The sequence below is a fragment of the Durio zibethinus genome, chromosome 16 (assembly GCF_047325235.1).
Source record: "Durio zibethinus cultivar Kanyao isolate XHJ-2024 chromosome 16, ASM4732523v1, whole genome shotgun sequence".
In the NCBI taxonomy this organism is placed as follows: Eukaryota; Viridiplantae; Streptophyta; class Magnoliopsida; order Malvales; family Malvaceae; genus Durio; species Durio zibethinus.
In genome coordinates, this window is record NC_143177.1 from 18,075,712 (window position 1) to 18,095,613 (window position 19,902).

Below are 19,902 nucleotides of genomic sequence, written 5' to 3' on the forward strand. Positions count from 1 at the left end.
TTTATTATGAAGGTAATACTTAAATTAATTCATTCAGTGTTTTAATTTATAATTTTAGCTTTTATTTATTTTATATGGATTACTTTCATTTATTAAATTTATTTCTTTTAATAATATTTTTTAAAATCAATTTTAAATTTAAATTTTAACTTAATAAACGAATATTTAATGAGTTTGAACAATAATGAGTTTTTTTTATATACATTATGTGAGTTAGATTTAGATAATAAAATTAAAAATTATTTGAGTATTTATTGAATTCAAATATTTTAATAAATAAAAAAATTGAGATACTTAATTAACGTATATCCTATCTGTTGTCATTCATAAAATTCGTAACACAATTTATAAAAGTAGGCTTCCCTACTAGTTTCAAATCGAAGAAAAACAGGTTCTATTTCTTTCTCTGAAATTATCATAAGAATTAAATATTTTTGTGATATTTGATTTAACATGTAATGCAAAGATAATACGATTATTTAAAACGATAAATTTTGGTATTCACTTTATTTTTGTTTAGCTATTATTTGAAGTGAAAGTTTTCTCCAATTGTTTTCGATTAGTTTGTACTTTGAAACAACTTGCTTATCAAAACATCAAACATATTTTATTAGTGATTGATGTTATCTTTTAGTATGTCGGATTCAAAGATAAGTTAAAGTAACTTTTTTAATTGATATCTATTACTAACATAGATGATTAGAAAATGATTGGCCCTACGAAAAAATGAGAAAATTATAAAATTAAGTACTTCAAAAAAATATTTATTATTTGATTTTATAATAAAATAATTAATAAAAATATTTATAAGTAAAATTAATAAAAAATTAAAATTACATCTCAATATTTAAATGTACATATATTTTGATTAAATGTATATGTAACATATAATAATCATTTAAATTTTAAATTAACACCTATTAAATATTAAAGTGATAAAAATAAATTATATTTTTATTAATTTTATATGTTAAATATCTGACAATGATATCAATTAATAAAAATTTATGAGATCACCTTTTAGTAAATTTTCTGTCAGACAAATGAACCAACGGCCCATATATATGAATCAAAAAGTGATTTATTTATTCCTTTTTAATTTTACTTTTGTTCAAGCTTCTAGTTGACCGTAGGGCTGAAGCAGCAGATAACGCCACCACTCTATTCTCTCTCTTGCAAGCCTGTAACTCTCACTTCATCAAGTTTCAATCTTCTCATTTTTTTTCTCTTACGATTCTTGTTTTTCTTCTAAAATTTTCTAATTTTCTTCAACAATGGGAGCTTCGTTGCCTCCGAAGGAAGCTAACCTCTTCAAACTCATTGTCGTAAGGCTTCGATTCTCTTTTCTCCCTCATTTTTGAGTTCGTATCTACGTATTTCTAGTTGGTATTTATACTTGTATTTTGCTTTCTTATTTTTTGTTTGTTGGATCGCACTTCTTTTTTCTTTTTGTTCTTTGCTTGCAAAACCCTAGCTGGATACTGGTCTGTTTGCTTGCTGAGAAAATCGGTGGATATCAATTATGAATGGAAATTTGGACTAGATAAACTTGTTTGTCAATTAGGTTTTTGCTTTTGGGCAATTTTTCATATAAATTAAGTTCATTTTCTTTGTTCTGTTTAGCGATTGAAGCTTAATTAAGTTTATTGCTTTGCTTAATTTAGGTCAATGAATTCGATTTGTTGAAAAGCAACTTTAAAAAATTGAATTTTGCTTTGACCTTTTTTTTTTTTTAAGTAAGGATGCTCGTTGTGCTTTCCTTTTGGTGATAATTCATTTGTATCATCATGGAGAAAATTAGAGAAATGAAAATAAAAGGGTTTGGTGACTCTTCCTACTTTAGTAATTTCTCTTGTATGTTGCCAATTTTTTAAAATAGGAATTTTGTTGGTTCCTAATGGGAAACAATTGTGGCATTTTGGCTTTGATGCACATAAGCATTCAAGACAATAACAAACTTTGTGAAACAATCTATTTAAGAATTTGATAAATTGACTGGGACGATTTTTAATGTAATTGTAGGCTTTGCTGGTTAAACTTGAATATTTATATATTTTAATAACTTGTTCGTATTAGATATAGAATAGCAACATTTGGATGTTTTCCACACGCTATTGAGAGTTTTCCCCCCTTCCCTCTTATTTCTTCTAATTTATAGTGAAAACTAGAGTTTTGACGGGTGAATTCTTACTCTATTTTAACTTCTATAGTAATGGACTCTTGACACAAGTTTTTTGCCTGATTTTTATGTAATTAATATTTATCTGTTATTATACTCTAGCTAATTCTCATAACTGAATTTTTATTGCTTTGGAGGTCCATGTGCTATTGCTAAAGCTCTTGTATATTTTATTATTGCAGAAATCATGTGAAACTAAACAGTACAAGAAAGGACTGAAGGCTGCAGATGCAATACTGAAAAAGTTTCCTGACCATGGAGGTAGTTTAATTTTAAGCACTTATTTATTTATTTGTTTTTGGCTGAGAGGCACTTATTGTTTAGTGTTTATGTTTGCATGGTTCTTGTAAATGTACCTGTATAAAGATGCAAGAACTTTGAAACAAAAAGAACTTTACACTTTAGAGGAAAAGGGGGCTGTCACTAGATAGTTTATGTTGTTATCAAGATTATTAGTTTCAATAAACCTTACAAGAATGCCTCTAAGTTTGACATGATTGTTTCTGTAGACTGTATGTTCCTTTCTCATGTCTTATGATTGATGTCAATTGCATTTTTGAAAGCACTAGCTGTATGGTGACTAGTCCATGATTTATGATGGTTCTAGAGATAAGTGGAACATTCTAGCAGTATCAATGTGGAGATATTCTCTATCAACTGAATATATTGCATTAATTTCGGGTATATAACTACATTTTTAACCTATACAGTTTGAAATCTGCAATATTTGAATACCTTCTTCATCTTGGTTGAATATTCATTAGTGTGCGGTATTGGTAGAGTGTAGTAGCGTTTTGTTTAATATATCCATCCTTTTAAATATGCAGTTTCCAAGTAATATTTTATACTATCTGGTAACTGTTTGTTTGTTGTGTTTGTATGTTGTCATATGGGCTTTTATTCATTATTGTCAGAAACATTGTCAATGAAGGGGTTAACCTTAAATTGCATGGATCGGAAAACTGAAGCTTATGAGCTTGTTCGGCTAGGTGTAAAGGTTATCTTATTTATTTTCTTTTGGTTGCTATAATGTCAAAGCAGTGTCACTTTTTCCTAACATTGTTTTCATGTTTGTGTCTTAATGTAGAATGATGTAAAAAGTCATGTTTGCTGGCACGTTTATGGTCTCCTTTATCGGTCAGATAGAGAATACAGGGAGGCTATCAAATGCTATCGCAACGCTTTGAGAATAGATCCAGACAACATTGAAATACTACGGGACTTGTCACTCTTGCAGGTATACCTTATTTACCTTCCTTCTCTATGATTTGTACATCTAGACTCAGTGTTAAATCTAAGATGTTTATATGTTGTATGCTTAATGTTAAGTAAGAACATTTGCTTAGCATGGTATTTTTCGAACATTTAAAGGAGTTTCTCTGTATAAGATTTCTTGTAAGCTTTGTGGTTTGCCTAAAAGATTTTTCAGATTCCATTGTAGAATTTGAGAATCTTAAGTATTAGGGTACTTATAGGCAAGTCAATATTGCAACTAAAATAGTTTGGTGCCAACTTTTGTGCAACTGTAAGTTATGTGGTAGTTGGTAAGGGCAGGTTCATTGTGGTAACTTAATATAACTGGATGAAAACACCAAGATCAGCTACATAGTTAGTAGTGAAGTGAAAATAAATTTTATGAAATTTGAAGCTGTTTAGTTGCTTGACGGAATCTACTAGTAGATGGATAGAAAAGGCATAATTATATTAAGATAGTAACAAAAGAGACAAAGATATATGGCTTAAAACAGAGGAATGGAATTTATGGAGATAACTCAACTAAAAGGGAGAGGCTGTATGAGACCATGAAAAAAATATCTTCTTAAACACTTAGAAAGTAGATGAGTCAGCTGGTTTTATAACTTTGAAAATTTAGATCATAGTTTTGGTGGAAATAATTTATGGCTTTAGGGGAAGGAAAAGGATATAACAGACATCATCTGATATTCTGGCAGCAGATTAATATGAGAGATGGTTCAGATTTAGTATCTTAATTGAAGGTTTTGTTTAGAGGCACACGCAAAAATAAAACATAAGTAATATAATCAGAAGCAACCAGTCTGATTTGATCCTTTCGTTCTCATTATACTGTAACAAGCAACCACCTTGAATTGATGGTTTCTGGTCTATCGCCACAGATCCTTTTTATCTCTCATTCTACTAGTTCCTTAATGGTTGAAAGTGTTTATAGAATGACAAGTAATATAATCAGAAGTAACCAGTCTGATTGGATCCTTTCATTCTCGTTATCCTGTAAGAATCAACCACCTTGAATTGATACTTTCTGGTCTACCGCCACAGAACCTTTTTCTGTCTCATTCTACTAGTTCCTTAATGGTTGAAGGTTTTAAGATTAATGACCTTTGCAATTAGAAAGTGTTTATACTTTCTGGATCAGATCTGGTTCGGTTCTTCTCTTAATTTCATCTGCCCATGTGCCTTACTGCTCCAGAATAGTAACAAAAGTCGGCGTCTTTGATACTGAAATTGATGATTTTCATTTCTGTTATTCTCCCTCGATGCTTTAGCGCTTGCCATATTATGGATTCTTAACTCATGATTTCAGATGATTAAGTCATTTGTTGGCATTAACTTATTTGTGCCCCCCCCCCCCTTATTTACGGTTTATATGCCTTGAAAAGTTAAAGGAAAAAGTATGAAGATGATGAGCATTTGTCTTTCTACTAAGATATGAAGTTTGAGAGAAATTTTTTGGATTTGATCATGGTTTTGTATTTTCTCATTGTCATGTTTCAGGTTGTATCAGAAATTATTACATTTATGTTTTATCTTTTGCATTGCAGGCACAAATGCGAGATTTGACAGGATTTGTTGATACAAGACAACAACTTTTGCATTTGAAACCAAATCATCGCATGAACTGGATTGGCTTTGCTGTAGCCCACCATTTAAACTCAAAGTACTTGTCCTTTATTTTTTTCTTAAAAAAATTTGTTCCAATTCTTATGCTAACTTTCACCAATTTCTGTTGACTTTTATTTTGTGAAACATGTTTTAGAGTGTTGTTATTGTTATGTATACTTGAAGGTCCAAATTGAAGGGCCTTTTGGTATTGAAAGTTGAAATATTTGTTGATATAATGAAAGCCTTTCTTTAAATTAAATGCTTAATCAGGACTTAATGTTTCTAATTATATGATCAAATGGGTGCTAACATGGATGAAATTACTGTTGATTTTTAACACGTGGTTCATATTGTTTGTATGACTTCAACTAAACATCCAATAAGATATCAAACTTCTTTTATGACAATATATGGTGGGTGTAGAATGTGTTAAAGATGTTACTAATATGTATAGATAGGTGGGTAGATAGATAGGTACCCTACTATTCTAAGCTGGTTGCACTTGCATTTATGAAATTTGGTTGCAAATTAGCCTTTTACAAACAATGCCTAGTTAACCGCAGAGTTCTGTTGTTTTTGCTATAGTTTTATATGGAGACAATGATGATGCCATATTTTCATTTGGCTTTATATATGAATGAATTGAAGTTGTTGGCACAACAGTTACGAGGGTTTTTCCTTTTCTGTCCCTGTCTTAGCCAAGTAGTTCTAAGTGAATGAAGTCTTATTAATTTCATTCATCCTTTAGGTATTTATGCTGTATTCCTTTTTTTGGTTGATATTAGTGGTGCAAAAGCAGTTGAAATTTTGGAAGCATTTGAAGGGACATTAGAAGATGATTATCCACCAGATAATGAACGTTGTGAGCATGGTGAAATGCTTTTATATAAGGTATTGGTCATGTACTTCAACTCTTTTTTTTTTGCATGCGTATGTATGTGGGATGTGGCTGTAATTTCACATGAGTTGACTTCATTATACAGACATTCAAAATTTTAGAATTTATACTAACATAGAATGGGAGTGACTGATTTGGTGTCACTTGTTAACCAGATGCCAACACAGTTAGTGAAATTATCCATAAACCAAATAAAGTAATTAAATATACAAAAATTAAAGATTTTTAATGCCTTTACCTTCTTTATAAATGGGGTCCCTTTTTTGAATTATTTCTAATTTTTTTCACATGCAATTAGAAAACCTACCCATTTCTTCTTAACTTCTTTTTTCCTTCTGCTTATTTTATTGCCAAAATCTCATCTACTTTCATGTACATGTTACACCCATTTTTTCTACTTGTGAAGTATGGCTTTTCATGATTCTGTGTGTATGGCTGATAAGTTAAATTAAATCATCTCCAAGTTTACTTTAATCTGAGATGGAGGACTAACTAGTGGCCTATAGTGGTATTTGGCATCTATAAGATATTTAATTCTTGATGTATTCATGTTAGAGAGAAATATGGCTTGTTCACTAATTGTTGGGCCTTCTACCAGTAATCATATCTGTGGTGTTTGTACTTAGCAGCTCTGAATCTTAATAATTGCTAATCTCCAATTATATGTTCTGTGGAACCATTTCGGAATTTTTGTTTCTAACATCTTAATAAATTAGTCTATCTTTCTTTTTGACTACTCTTTTTTGGTTTAACACCATTAACACGATTCGAAAACAGCTTAACCAATTGGACAAGTACCTACAAGCCTTAGCCCTTGCAGTAGCATTTGTTTCTTTAATAATATATTGGCATAGAAATATGCATAACTACATTCATTATGCATAATGGATGCTGTACATCTAGACTAGTGGCGCCCCCTGCTGCTTTTCTGATGTTTATGAGGGTATGGTATTTTTCTCCAGATCTCTTTGCTAGATGAATCTGGGTTTCTTGAGAGAGCACTTGAGGAATTGTATAAGAAAGAGCCAAAAATAGTACGTGTCAAATGTATAATACCTGAATACTTTTAACATTAAAAATTTTGTAAGTTTTGAATTTTTGGACATTAAAATTCTAACCAATTCTATTATTCTAGGTTGATAAATTGACTTATAAAGAACAAGAGGTTTCTCTCCTGGTGAAACTTGGATGCCTAGAAGAAGGTGCCAATATTTACAAGGCTTTACTTACCATGAACCCTGACAATTACAGGTGAGTCTTATGCATTTGGTACTCTTTTGAAACACCTAGTTAAGCTCATTAATAAATCTTTCATGGCAAAGAATATTAGTCAACTCTTTCCTTTTATATAGCACTTCTTGAAGTTATAATTGACTTCTTTTTCTCAATGCCGTGGTGTATTATTATTGTAGGAAATGAAGAATAATTAATATTCTGAATAGTTTGTGTGTTTAAATATATTTTTGTTGGGCTAATAGGTTTTTCAATTCTTCTTGTAGTAACACCCAAATTCCTTTACCTATGTTAGAACTTTATGAAGGGTTAAAAGAATGGTAGAAATAGTCATTATTTTTTATGCTCTATTTTCGTTGGTGCTTTAAGCTTGAAACTAATCAGTGTGTATCCCTTATGTCACAAATTCAATCGTTTTTTAGTTTTAAATTTTGTTTCTTTAAGCTTTTGCTTATACTTGTGCGTGTTACATTTACATCATGGTATCTTTACATAAAATGAGGTTATTTTTATTTTTTTCATTCTTGGGATTGTTTTATATCTCTCTGTCCTGTCAAGCCCTTTGCTTAGCTCTTTTAGTAAAAAGAAGCATTATGCACCACCTCATATATAAATATAATTAAAAAGTAGCAAAGCAACTATGAGCAGAACTGTAATTCTATAATACTATATGTGTCAACAGTCTCTTGGGTGCTTTCTCAGATTGGGAAATGAGGAAAATTCTTTTACAGAACTGTTAACTTATGTCTCTTCACTCAGTATATGCCTATATATCGGCTCAATTTATTGCTATTAGGTCTGATAAACCAGGAGCCAACCAACTTACAATTTTTGTATTTGTGTATGTATATTTTTCAGATATTATGAAGGCTTGCAGAAATGCTTTGGCCTGTATTCTGAAAATGCCAAGTATTCCTCTGATGAATTTGATCGATTGGATGCATTATACAAATCACTTTCACAATAGTACACTTGGTCTTGTGCAGTTAAGGTGATGGATTTATGTTGTGCTTCTGTTTTCATTAGGAATTTATGATGGATGTTATCGATACATTCTGTTTATTGCAAAAACTCCCTAGTGGTGGAATGTGCTAGTCTAAACTGTTTTATTATGTCTTAACTGTTAGTCATATTAATTTCATTTTCTGTTTTGTATCTCTTTTTTTTTTTTATGAGCTCCAAATGGTACCTTGGGATGTTCTGTTCATTATATTTACTCTGGATTTCTTCTCTCTCTCTCTCTCTCTCTCTCTCTCTCTCTCTCTCTCTCTCTTATTTATGGAATCACATGATGCAAATCCAACGAAAACCTTACTTTTCTGCAGAGCTGTCAAGCTTTCTCCCCTTTTCTAGAGAGAGGAGGGGTGGCTATTTTTACAAATACTCTTGTAGGGATCTTATTTTTCTTGATGGCTTGATAAGAAATTATGTGACAAAAATCTAGTGATGTGCTTCTACAACAGACACAATCCATTCAATAGCTTGTGATATTCTTAAATAATCTAGAAATAGATAGTTGTGGTATTATGCTGAAATACTTAATTGATGTCTTGATGTGACAATTGTAAGAACTCTAGGTGGTTAAAATTATGCTTTCATATGCTTCACCCTTAGAGATTTGACATGGACTTATATTAGAACTTTGTTTTCTCAATTTTTAGAGGATACCTCTTGATTTTCTGCAAGGAGACAAATTTTGTGAAGCAGCATTTAATTACATTAAGCCTCTTCTAACAAAGGTATATACATCCAATGAGATTTTTTTTTTTCTGTGTTAGTTTGACTGGTGTTTTTAGTTTGTTGGGTGAAATAATGATATATTTTCTTGGTGGTCTCAAGGGGTTCCATTTTTATTCTCAGACCTTTCTCCCTTGTATGATCACCCTGGAAAGGTAAGTTTTCTTACTTACATATTCTAAAAATAGAATTAAGTTTCTAAATATTGATTATTCTAAACTGCTTAGCAACTGGTTGGAGCTTGATTTCATTAGGATTGATTGCCTGCTTTGTTGACACTTACACAGGCAGACATATTGGAACAACTTATTCTTGAGTTGGAGCATTCAATTAGGACCACCGGCAGATACCCTGATAGCTAGTATATGCTTTAAAACCTTGTGTAATATTTTATTAAGTCTTAAAAGCAAATAAATGTTTAGATTTACTACTCTTTGAGGTAATATAGACTTCCAGCCCTTATGTGATATTCTAGTAAGTCTTAACAGTGTCTAAATGTTTAGATATTGGGTGCGGTCTGAGTGCATTTTTTTCTTTTACTGCTTATTGTTTGGTGAAGTCCTCAGTCATTTATGTGTTGTTATCTATTAAACAAGTACATAATGGTTGTCCCATATGGTTGCATGTGAAGTTTCTATATGTTTTTGTTTGTATGCTAATACACAAGCACGCATTTGGTATTATGCTGAGTCATTTCTTGCTTGTGTTTCATATTGAGTGTAGGACAGAGAAAGAGCCCCCTTAAACACTTTTATGGATTTTATTCTTTTTGGCTCAGGTGGGTAACCATCAGGTTTCCTCACCCCGTGGGCCATGGCCTTTTCTTCTTTTCTTGCTATAAATGTTTGGTGCTTTCTTTGCATTTGAGTAACTTTGAATTTATTGATGCAGCATTATGATAGAAAAGGCCAATATGATGTTGCTCTTTCAAAAATTAATGAGGCCATAGAGCACACACCAACTGTAATTGATTTATACTCTGTCAAGGTTTGTTCTCGTCTTCAATCTTCAAATTTTTGCATTGGCTTCATCTGCTGGTTTTATATTTTTGTTAGCTGGATTCTTTTATTTTATTTTTTAATCTTATATTTTGAAATCTTTTTGCCTGGTTTGTCTCGCATCTCACAAGGCATAGCAACACCTGAAAATCTTTCTAGATATTTCCTTGTAGTTATCGTTCACTTGTAAGAGACTTATCACTTTCTATGATACTGACCTTGATTGAATATATTGTTTTGCACTAAATTGTGTAAAGTTGATATACATTCATTTAAAATGCATACTAGTTTTTCTTTGTGGACCTTAAGTCTTGATGGGCATTGGGCAGGCATATGACCTCCTTTCTTAGGTTTTAGGGTTTTTGGTACATGGCTATTGTTTCTTGATGAACCTTTTTACTATCTTTTGGAGAAGTACTTGGAATTTTCTTGAAGCTGGTTCTATGTGTATATTATTTACTTCTCTTTGGTGACAGAGTCGGATACTGAAACATGCTGGTGATTTGGTAGCTGCAGCTTCATTGGCAGATGAAGCTAGGTGTATGGATCTCGCAGACCGTTATATAAATGTGTGAATCTGTGAAGCGAATGTTGCAGGCTGATCAGGTTCTAAAGCTCCCCCCTTCATCTTTTATCATAGTTAATATTTGTCACCGTAAATTTCTTTCAGTATTACTGTACTGTTCACAAACTTTTTCCACTGTTGAAGGTGGCTTTGGCAGAAAAAACTGCTATTTTGTTCACAAAAGATGGGGACCAGCACAACAACCTTCATGACATGCAGTGCATGTGGTCTGTTTTTGTTTATTACCTTCGACATGTTGTTGTCTCTAATTATAATTGGGTGCACCTACTGAGTGTTATCCATCTTTTGAAGGTATGAACTTGCTTCTGGTGAAAGTTACTTTCGACAAGGTGATCTTGGACGTCCCTGAAGAAATTTTTAGCTGTGGAGAAGCACTATGCTGATGTTGCTGAAGATCAATTTGATTTCCATTCTTATTGTTTGCGGAAAATGACACTCTGTGCATATGTTGAAATGCTAAAATTTCAAGATCGGTTGCATTCACATGCTTATTTTCACAAAGCAGCAGCTGGTGCCATCAGGTGAACATTTTTGTTAGGATCTGCAAGCTTTTCGATGATTTGCAATAGACTTATTCCGTTTGGTTGTGGCCTGTACGTGAAAAATGCTATGTAATATCTGTTGTCTACTTGTCTGGGTGCTTTTAGCTTCTGTCACCTATTGTTGATCAACACATGCATGTGATGCTTCACTTTGGATTAGATTTTCTTTGCCTCCCTCTTTTTCCTTTTGTCTTTTGGGGAATGGGGGATTATTGCATACATATATATTGCATTAATCATATGTTGCAATGATGTGTTGTCTGAACCTTGCTTTCAAAGCACGAAAAACTTCCTGAAGGTAACTGTTGTTCATTACTTGCCCTTGTACAACCATTCATTTGTTAATTAGACACTCCCATTATGATATCCAGTCTAATTCAAGACTCTTCTAGCAGCCCCTCCATTAATAGGGGAGGGGCTATCTGATTCCCTTCCACTACTCTAGTTTTTCCTTGAATCTTGGATGTACGGATTTACAACATTTTTCAAGACAAAACCTCGCTAAGTTTATAATCAAGAAAGTATCAAGATTCCTTTTCTTACATTTGTTTTTGCTAGAGAAAATTTTTCGAGTTATATGAGCAAAACAGAATATAGGGTTCCAAGTTTTTTGTTGATCAAGCAACAACCTGATTTGAACCGGGGAATAAGGGATTTGCAGTCCCTCGCCTTACTGGTTGGCCATGTCACCAAAGGTTAGAAACAAAAAAAATGAGAGTATACCCTTTTTGGTTATAGATTGGAACCATACCTTCAATTAGTTATAGTATCTCAAGTAAAAAATTAGTATTGTTCTTTTTTTCAATAAAAAAATTTTTCTAAATTTGATTTATATTATATTATAATAATATAACAGCAATTATGATTCTATGTAAACCCCAGAACAAAAGTTATTACACAGCTATAGTTATCTAATAATGTATTTCATCTATCTAGATATGATGTCCATAGGGAATTAGCAAAAAATTATCATGTTTCAATTTTTCATTAAATAGATTAAAATTAAAGAAAAATAGAATTTTTCATAGAGCACGTTGTGTGTTTTCTCCACTAGAGTTCTATAATGGAATAAAAAAAAGGAAAGAATATAAATAGAAATGCTATATCTGCGCATGTTTAATAAATACAAGCCTCTTTTCGTGCACACTTCAATTATATTCTAAATATTCTACTAAAAAATAAAAAACTAAAAAGTTGGTGAAACGACTCTCTGCAAATCATTTTTTGAACAATGGAATCTATGGAAAAGTTAAGTTCTAGAAAAATCAAGTCTCTCTCTATATATATTTTATGATTATTTTCTCTTTATCTAAATGAATAGATAAAATTAGGAATTCATTTTATTTTTCTAGTATTCAATTGGATTGGAATATGTAATATCATAATAATGGTAGCAATGGAATTATTATTATTATTATTATTATTGATATTCTATACAAAACTCCATTCGGCTGAATGGCTATCATATTGACCATACTAAGGCCTTTTTTTGTAACTGATAGATTCATAAGTTTTTCCTTAATTCACTCTTACATGGATTATTGAAAATTAAAAGTATATCAAAATGAAATATCTAATAAATTGACTAATTCAAAATTTTCAAATTAGCGATTTTTTTATTCCTGAATATCCAACTCACTAATTAATTCTTTATAGTGTATTTTATTTTTCTTCGATAAATAAGATAGTAGCCATTGATGTTTTCCTATAATTTTACATAGACCTTTTTGAGGTAAATAATCTTTTTTGTGCAATTCCTAATTTGAGGTAAATCTTTGTATCTTATTTGTGAAACTAATTAGTTGAAATTCAATGGACTCCTTGTTTTCTTTTTTCTCCCCTTGAAAATTAACTGAGATCCATGAATGAATTTTTTTATCATAAAACAAAATTTTCTCTCTTTTTTTTGAATGTGAATTTTAATAATGAGTAATAATAATACTAGTAATTTTGATATGCACAATGATTTTAAGTTCGTTATGAACTTTATGATTTTTTCAAATAATGTTAATCAATCTGTTTTTCAATTTCATTTGTATAGGAATACAAAAGAGAGTTTTAGAGTTCAAATAAGAGGCTGTTGTTGATTCATTTGTTGATCTAATTGATATGTATGTGATTAAATTAGTATTATGTATCAGAATGCTATGTAAGACAATCCTTGTGCCCCGTCTCTTTGTTTTATATACCTGATGGACCAAATACATAATATATAGGAAAATGTACCATTAACGAATTTTCAACTGTGGATACATGTCTATCCTTACCATACAGAAACAAATGCTATTAATAAGCCAATTATGTTATGTTATAAAGCAGTTTTTTTTTTTTTTGTGGCTTTACACATAACTTAGTTGCAATAACTCCTCTTGCCCTGGTAGGAGGTCTGAAGTTCAAATGCTCTCCCACAAATTATTAACTATTAAAAGAAGATGCAAATATTTGGATCTGCTTAAAAAATTTGTGTTCAAATGATGCTCAAGTCAAATTTAATTTAACAAGTATTCTAGATTATAGTTTCTGATTTTTATAAGGTTATATACTTGTTTCATACTTAGGATGGTGTTTTACGTTGTACTTAGGGGATTCTTATTATGTCGAGACCTTGTGGTATATGCCAAACAGGATAAAAATTTTGCTTGGTAGTCTCAATTTGCTTTCGTTATATCTTTTGTAAGTTCATATTCTCGTGATGCTATTACTGGAAGGATTAAATGTTCCTTGCAGGCATATTGAAATTTGAGATTGTGGCTTTTTAAATGATAGGAAGGCGGTGCCTAGGATTTCTGTTGGGTTAAGGATGGAGAATTGCATGTTACTGTACCAGAATTTATTTGTTGATTATAGCTTTTTATATTGATCTTATTGATTTGATGGTGAAATGGAATGGGATGATATAGTGACAGGCCATGCAACAATTAAGTAATAGTTTTTGTGATTGATCCATTGTCCCATTTCTATGTTGGTGTTTCTTTCTCTGAAACTCTTGGCTTGAAACTGGTGATTACTTCAATTTTGAACCTTTTCTTTCTGCATTGTGATAATTATTGGATTTTGAAGTGCAAATGCTATCTAAAGTTGTTTGATTCTCCTTTGAACTCACTGGCTGAAGAAGAGGATGACACATCAAAGACTCCTTCTCAGAAAAAGAAAATGAAGAAGCAGAGGAAGGTGGAACGAGCTAAGAAAGTATATCAGCTTGTTTTGGTGATTCTTGGCTAACACTCTCTTTGATGATTTCATTCTGATGCCGTGTATTATTTTAGGAGGCAGAGGAGAAAAATGAAGAATCAAGTTCTAGTGGCATCTCTAGGTCTGGGAAACGACATGTTAAACCTGTAGATCCTTATCCTTTTGGAGAAAAATTATTGAAGGTTACCTATTATTATCTTTTCCCTGTGCTTTAGATTCCTGATTAAAGTCCTCGTGCTGTAAAAATGTGTTACGCTAATGCCTATTAAGCTAAGACTGTTTAATCTGTATTTTTTTTTTCAGACAGAGTATCCCTTGTCAGAAGCAACGAAGTACTTGAAGTTGCTTCAGAAGAACTCACCTGATTCTTTGGAGACGCACTTACTTTCTTTTGAATTTTGAAGTAAAGATGAGAAAGCAGAAGATTTTGCTTGCCTTTCAGGTATTATATTTTCCAAGAATTGAACATGAGATGTGTTTCTTGTTCTTTTTGTGTTTGGTCAACTAGAACTGATATTTAATTGTCAGCTAGTGGTTTGTGAGGAAGCCCCTTCTCTTGTTTTCTCCTCTCTTTTTTCACTTGCTGCCAGTGGATATGTTCTTGAAATAAAGAAACTGTACCGTTTAACCAAACATCCTTTTCTTATTACTCTACTCACTCAATGAATTTATGTGTGAATTAGATAGTTTGCAGGACATATCTTTGAGTTGTAGAACAATGGTTTTGTGCAGTAGTACTTTTACTATTTCATGTGCTCATATTAGTACGTTTGTCTTGGTTTTATTTTGTTTTCCTGAAGGCTGTAAAGCAACTGCTAAGGCTGGATGCTGAGAATCCAGATTCACATCGCTGCTTGGTATGTAACATCTGCCCTGCCATATTTGTGCACTGCCATGCACAACTGCATTCTTTTCTGTTCTTAGATACAAAGATCATGTAATCTGTACAATGCTTATTTGAATTTAATCTAATGCAGATTAAATTTTTCCATAAATTGGGCTCAATGCCTGCTCCATTAACTGATGCTGAAAAACTTGTTTGGAGTGTCTTAGAAGCTGAGCGTCCATCCATCAGGTTCTCTTTGAAATGGTTTTATGATAGCTATTCCCCCTACTAGAATTTTGTTGTGTTACTGTTACTATTATTATTTTGATCCCTGATGCATTAAATCCCTTTATTTTCTCTTTCCGCAGTCAATTGCAGGAGAAAACTCTTAGTGAGGCGAACAAAGTTTTCCTTGGTAAACATGAAGGTATTACGACCTTTACATAACATGATGCATTTTAGGTTCCTTGAGGTAGGTTGTATAATCATGCAAATTTCACTTTTTGGTTCTGCAGAATCTTTGATGCATATAGTGGCGGTTGCAGAAATGTTATATACCTTGGAGCAGACCAAGAAACTTGAGGCTGTTAAGTTAATTGAAGATTCATGCAATAAAGTCATGCCAATGTAATGCTCTTAGCGTACGTTAAAATTTTTGCTGTTTGATGTCGATTCCATGCCTTGCAACTTACTCTTGAGATTAATTGTTTCTTTCTCTTTTGCTTGTCCAGGAATGGGGCACTTGGACCAGTACTGGCGTGGAAACTCAAGGACTGTATTGCAGTCCATAAACTCTTAGAAAAGGTTCTTATTGACCAAGATGCTGCTTTGAGTAAGTATAATTCTCCACATAAATTGATGCTGACTAGAAATTTGACTTTGACTCCATTAACAACTAATGAAATTAATTACTGTTGTTTGTTTAGAAAGTATTTTAGTAAGAATATTAATGGTATTGAAATTTGATATACTGTTAATTGAATATTATAGATTAGATGCCTAAAAATAAAACATTAAATTAGGAATTTTAAATGTATGGTTTCAACATCATTCAGTGATTTTTTTGAGATGTATCTCACGAGTTCTGATTGTTTGGTTTTTGTTATTATGATGCTTAATCTTTGAAAGTTGGATGCTGTGATTATTATTGGCATTTTAAAGAAAGGTGGACTTTCATGATAATAATTTTCTCACTTTCTTATTGGTGTTTATTTAATTGAAGTTGCAAGCCATGTGACAAAATTATTCAAGAAATGATTGTTTATCCTTTGATTAGGCCCTCTTTATTGATAGCTTATTAGACAATTGAAGTAAAATTATGTAGACAATTTGAAAGAGTGCTTTGCAGCAGGCGGAAAAAAGGAGCATCTTGAAGTTGTGCAAGCCATGACAATGCTTTCTTCTGTTGCTTTGAGATCAAAATTTTCACTGCCTTTCTAATCGTGAAATGCATTCCTTTGCAAATGTGTATAATTTATCCGCATTTATGATTTTAGGGTTGAAATATATATATATATATATATACATATATATATGCTTTTAATTTGCTCACCATTTGGTTGAGATCTTTAGAGATATCTGGCTCCATGGTTTTGCCCCAAAATTTGAGGTGCTATAGAAAATTTTTGGGTACTGTTGAAGAAATCTTCTGGTCAGCATGGGAAGAACACTGTTTTAGGGCTAATCTTTGCCTTTAACTTGGTTTTCTTCTCAATTGATTCATTATTTCAATTTTTCGTTCATGATTTTGCTAATTTTCTCCTTGATGATATAGTTATCAACAATGTTTTAGAAGCTGATCGTGGGGTGCAATGATGGTTGACCCCATGGAATCATAAACACCACCACGTGTCTTTGGGAATGGGACTAATGAGAAGGGGAGGGTCCTCCCCTTATTTTGAGAAAAGTCTAAATTTCTAAACCACCAAATAAAATGATCAGCTCTTTTTTTTTATGGTGAATTGGTGAGGGGTCTTTTTGTAATTGCAGATATTTATCAGTCTTTCACCATCCTTCTGGCCAATTTTGAGAAACGATGCTATTCCTTCTCACTACTCATCCTTGCAACTTTTAAGCTTTGGCTTGGCTGGGTTTTGGTTAAAGTTTGGTGTGGGGGTAATTTAGATTTTAATTTAGAATTGCTTTTGCTAACATTCGCATCCTCCATTCTTCAACTTTGTTTTCGTTAGAAAATGAAATTTCTTTTAAAATTGATGGGGCTTCTCCACTTTTTCTATTTGCATTTTTTTTTCATTTATATAAAAGAAGCAAAGCTGATTTTCATCAAATTTGTTTTTCATTTAGTCACTACATTTATTTTAAATACAAAAAAGTCAATTTTTAATTTAAAATTTAATTGGTTAAGTTTCAACGGTTAGATTTTTTTGCATTTTAAAGTTAAAACCCACTGTCTTCAGCCATTCTTATCATCAATTCAATTTTCTTTCTCTCAAATTTAGGTTTTTCGTTTTTGGATTCCCTTTCGGCTTGGAATATAGATTATTGTCGATAATATCGACATCAAGCAAGTAATGAGTCGTTTCAACTTTCCTTGAGATTGGGCATCAAGATTAGGTTGGGAAATTAGGGTTCTTGATCTGATAAGAGGGAAATTAATTACTTTAAGGTGAAGGAATTTTTCTCGGCCATTGGTCAATCCAAACAAAGTAGAGAATTAGTTGGTGGAGGACAAATTGGAATGTGTGAGGAATTTGGAGACCTTCTGAAGGTTTGATGTCTACCATCTTAATTTTATTTAAATTTTTTTACTTCAAATAATGCCATATTGATTTTTTTTAATTTTTTTCTGATGATAAAATGTGTTCTCGTTATAGACTGTAGATAATGATATTGCTAGTGTAAGCTGTTTTATTATGTCTTAGCTGTTAGTCATATTAATTTGATTTTCTGTTTGGTATTTTTTTTAATGAGCTCCAAATGGTACCTTGGGATGTTCTGTTCATTATATTTACTCTGGATTTCTTCTCTCTCTTATTTATAGAATCACATGATGCAAATCCAACGAAAACCTTACTTTTTTGTAGAGCTATCAAGCTTTCTCCCCTTTTCTAGAGAGAGGAGGGGCGGCTATTTTTACAAATACTCTTGTAGGGATCTTGTTTTTCTTGATGGCTTGATAAGAAATTATGTGACAAAAATCTAGTGATGTGCTTCTACAAGACAGTCCATTCGATGGCTTGTGATATTCTTAAATAATCTAGAAATAGATAGTTGTATTATGTTGAAATACTTCATTGATGTCTTGATGTGACAATAGTAAGAACTCTAGGTGGTTAAAATTATGCTTTCATATGCTTCACCCCTAGAGAGTTGACATGGTGGCTAATTCTTTTATTAGTGGCTATCTTTATCTCATTCTTTTAGTTAAACTGACTTTCCTATATAAAAACCTTTTGACGGTGGGCCAGGTTATGGCATGATTGGAATAAAGTGTCAAACTCTAGAGCTTTTGGGATTTGACTCATGCAGTGAGGATGTATTTAAATTGTTTTCTTCCTGTAACCCACATTTGTTATGTATTCATTCATGAGAATTGTAATTATTGCTGTTACAATGTGCATCATTATTGCCAATAAATGCTACTTCCTTTATGAAATGTGATGAATGTTCTAGGACTTATATTAGAACTTTGCTTTCTCAATTTTTAGAGGATACCACTTGATTTACTGCACGGAAACAAATTTCGTAAAGCAGCAATTGATTGCATTAAGCCTCTTCTAACCTTTATATCCAAGTGAGATTTTTTTTTTTTGTATTAGTTTGACTGGTGTTTTTTAGTTTGTTGGGTGAAATAATGATATATTTTTTTTGTGGCCTCATGGGGTTCCATTTTTATTTCAGACCTTTCTCCCTTGTACGGTCACCCTAGAAAGGTAAGTTTTCTTACTTACATATTCTAAAAATAGAATTAAGTTTCTAAATATTGATTCTCCTAAACTGCTTAGCAACTGATTGGAGCTTGATTTCATTAGGATTAATTACCTGCTTTGTTGACACTTATACAGGCAGACATGTTGGAACAACTTATTTTTTAGTTGGAGCATTCAATTAGGACCGCTGGCAGATACCTTGATAGGTAGTATATGCTTTAAACCCTTGTGTAATATTTTAGTAAGTCTTGAAAGCAAATAAATGTTTAGATTTACTACTTTTTGAGGTAATATAGACTTTCAGCCCTTATGTGATATTCTAGTAAGTCTTAACAGTGTCCAAATGTTTAGATATTGGGTATGGTCTAATTGCATGTTTATCTTTTACTGCTTATTGTTTGGTGAAGTCTTCAGTCATTTATGTGTTGTTATCTATTAAACAAGTACATAATGGTTGTGCCATATGGTTGCATGTGAAGTTTCTATGTTTTTGTTTGTATGCTAATACACAAGCACGCATTTGGTATTATGCTGAGCCATTTCTTGCTTGTGTTTCATATTGAGTGCAGGACAGTGAAAGAGCCCCCTTAAACACTTTTATGGATTTTATTCTTTTTGGCTTAGTTGGGTAACCATTAGGTTTCCTCACCCCATGGGCCATGGCCTTTTCTTCTTTTCTTGCTATAAATATTTAGTGCTTTCTTTGCATTTGAGTAACTTTGAATTTATTGATGCAGCATTATGATAGAAGAGGACAATATGACGTTGCTCTTTCAAAAATTAATGAGGCCATAGAGCACACACCAACTGTAATTGATTTATACTCTGTCAAGGTTTGTTCTCGTCTTCAATCTTCAAATTTTTGCAATGGCTTCATCTGCTGGGTTTTATAATTTTGTCGTTGGATTCTTTTCTTTTATTTTTTTCTTATATTTTGAATTCTTTTTGCTTGGTTTGTC

At 32.0% G+C, this 19,902-nt stretch overlaps 1 pseudogene across 1 annotated transcript; it reads left to right on the top strand.

Annotated features, from left to right (window-relative positions):
- The first annotated feature begins 1,101 nt into the window (after positions 1 to 1,101).
- On the top strand, positions 1,102 to 16,596 carry LOC149514383 (N-terminal acetyltransferase A complex auxiliary subunit NAA15-like; annotated as a pseudogene). The gene is made up of 26 exons (XR_016328623.1): positions 1,102 to 1,325; positions 2,362 to 2,440; positions 3,094 to 3,176; positions 3,267 to 3,416; positions 4,981 to 5,096; positions 5,827 to 5,932; positions 6,902 to 6,973; positions 7,075 to 7,190; positions 8,031 to 8,163; positions 8,834 to 8,909; positions 9,009 to 9,064; positions 9,197 to 9,270; positions 9,633 to 9,687; positions 9,801 to 9,896; positions 10,384 to 10,513; positions 10,617 to 10,699; positions 10,785 to 11,014; positions 14,101 to 14,224; positions 14,302 to 14,409; positions 14,531 to 14,669; positions 15,028 to 15,084; positions 15,205 to 15,302; positions 15,422 to 15,480; positions 15,569 to 15,680; positions 15,785 to 15,885; positions 16,378 to 16,596. The product of XR_016328623.1 is annotated as an N-terminal acetyltransferase A complex auxiliary subunit NAA15-like (transcript).
- The last annotated feature ends 3,306 nt before the right edge of the window (positions 16,597 to 19,902 follow it).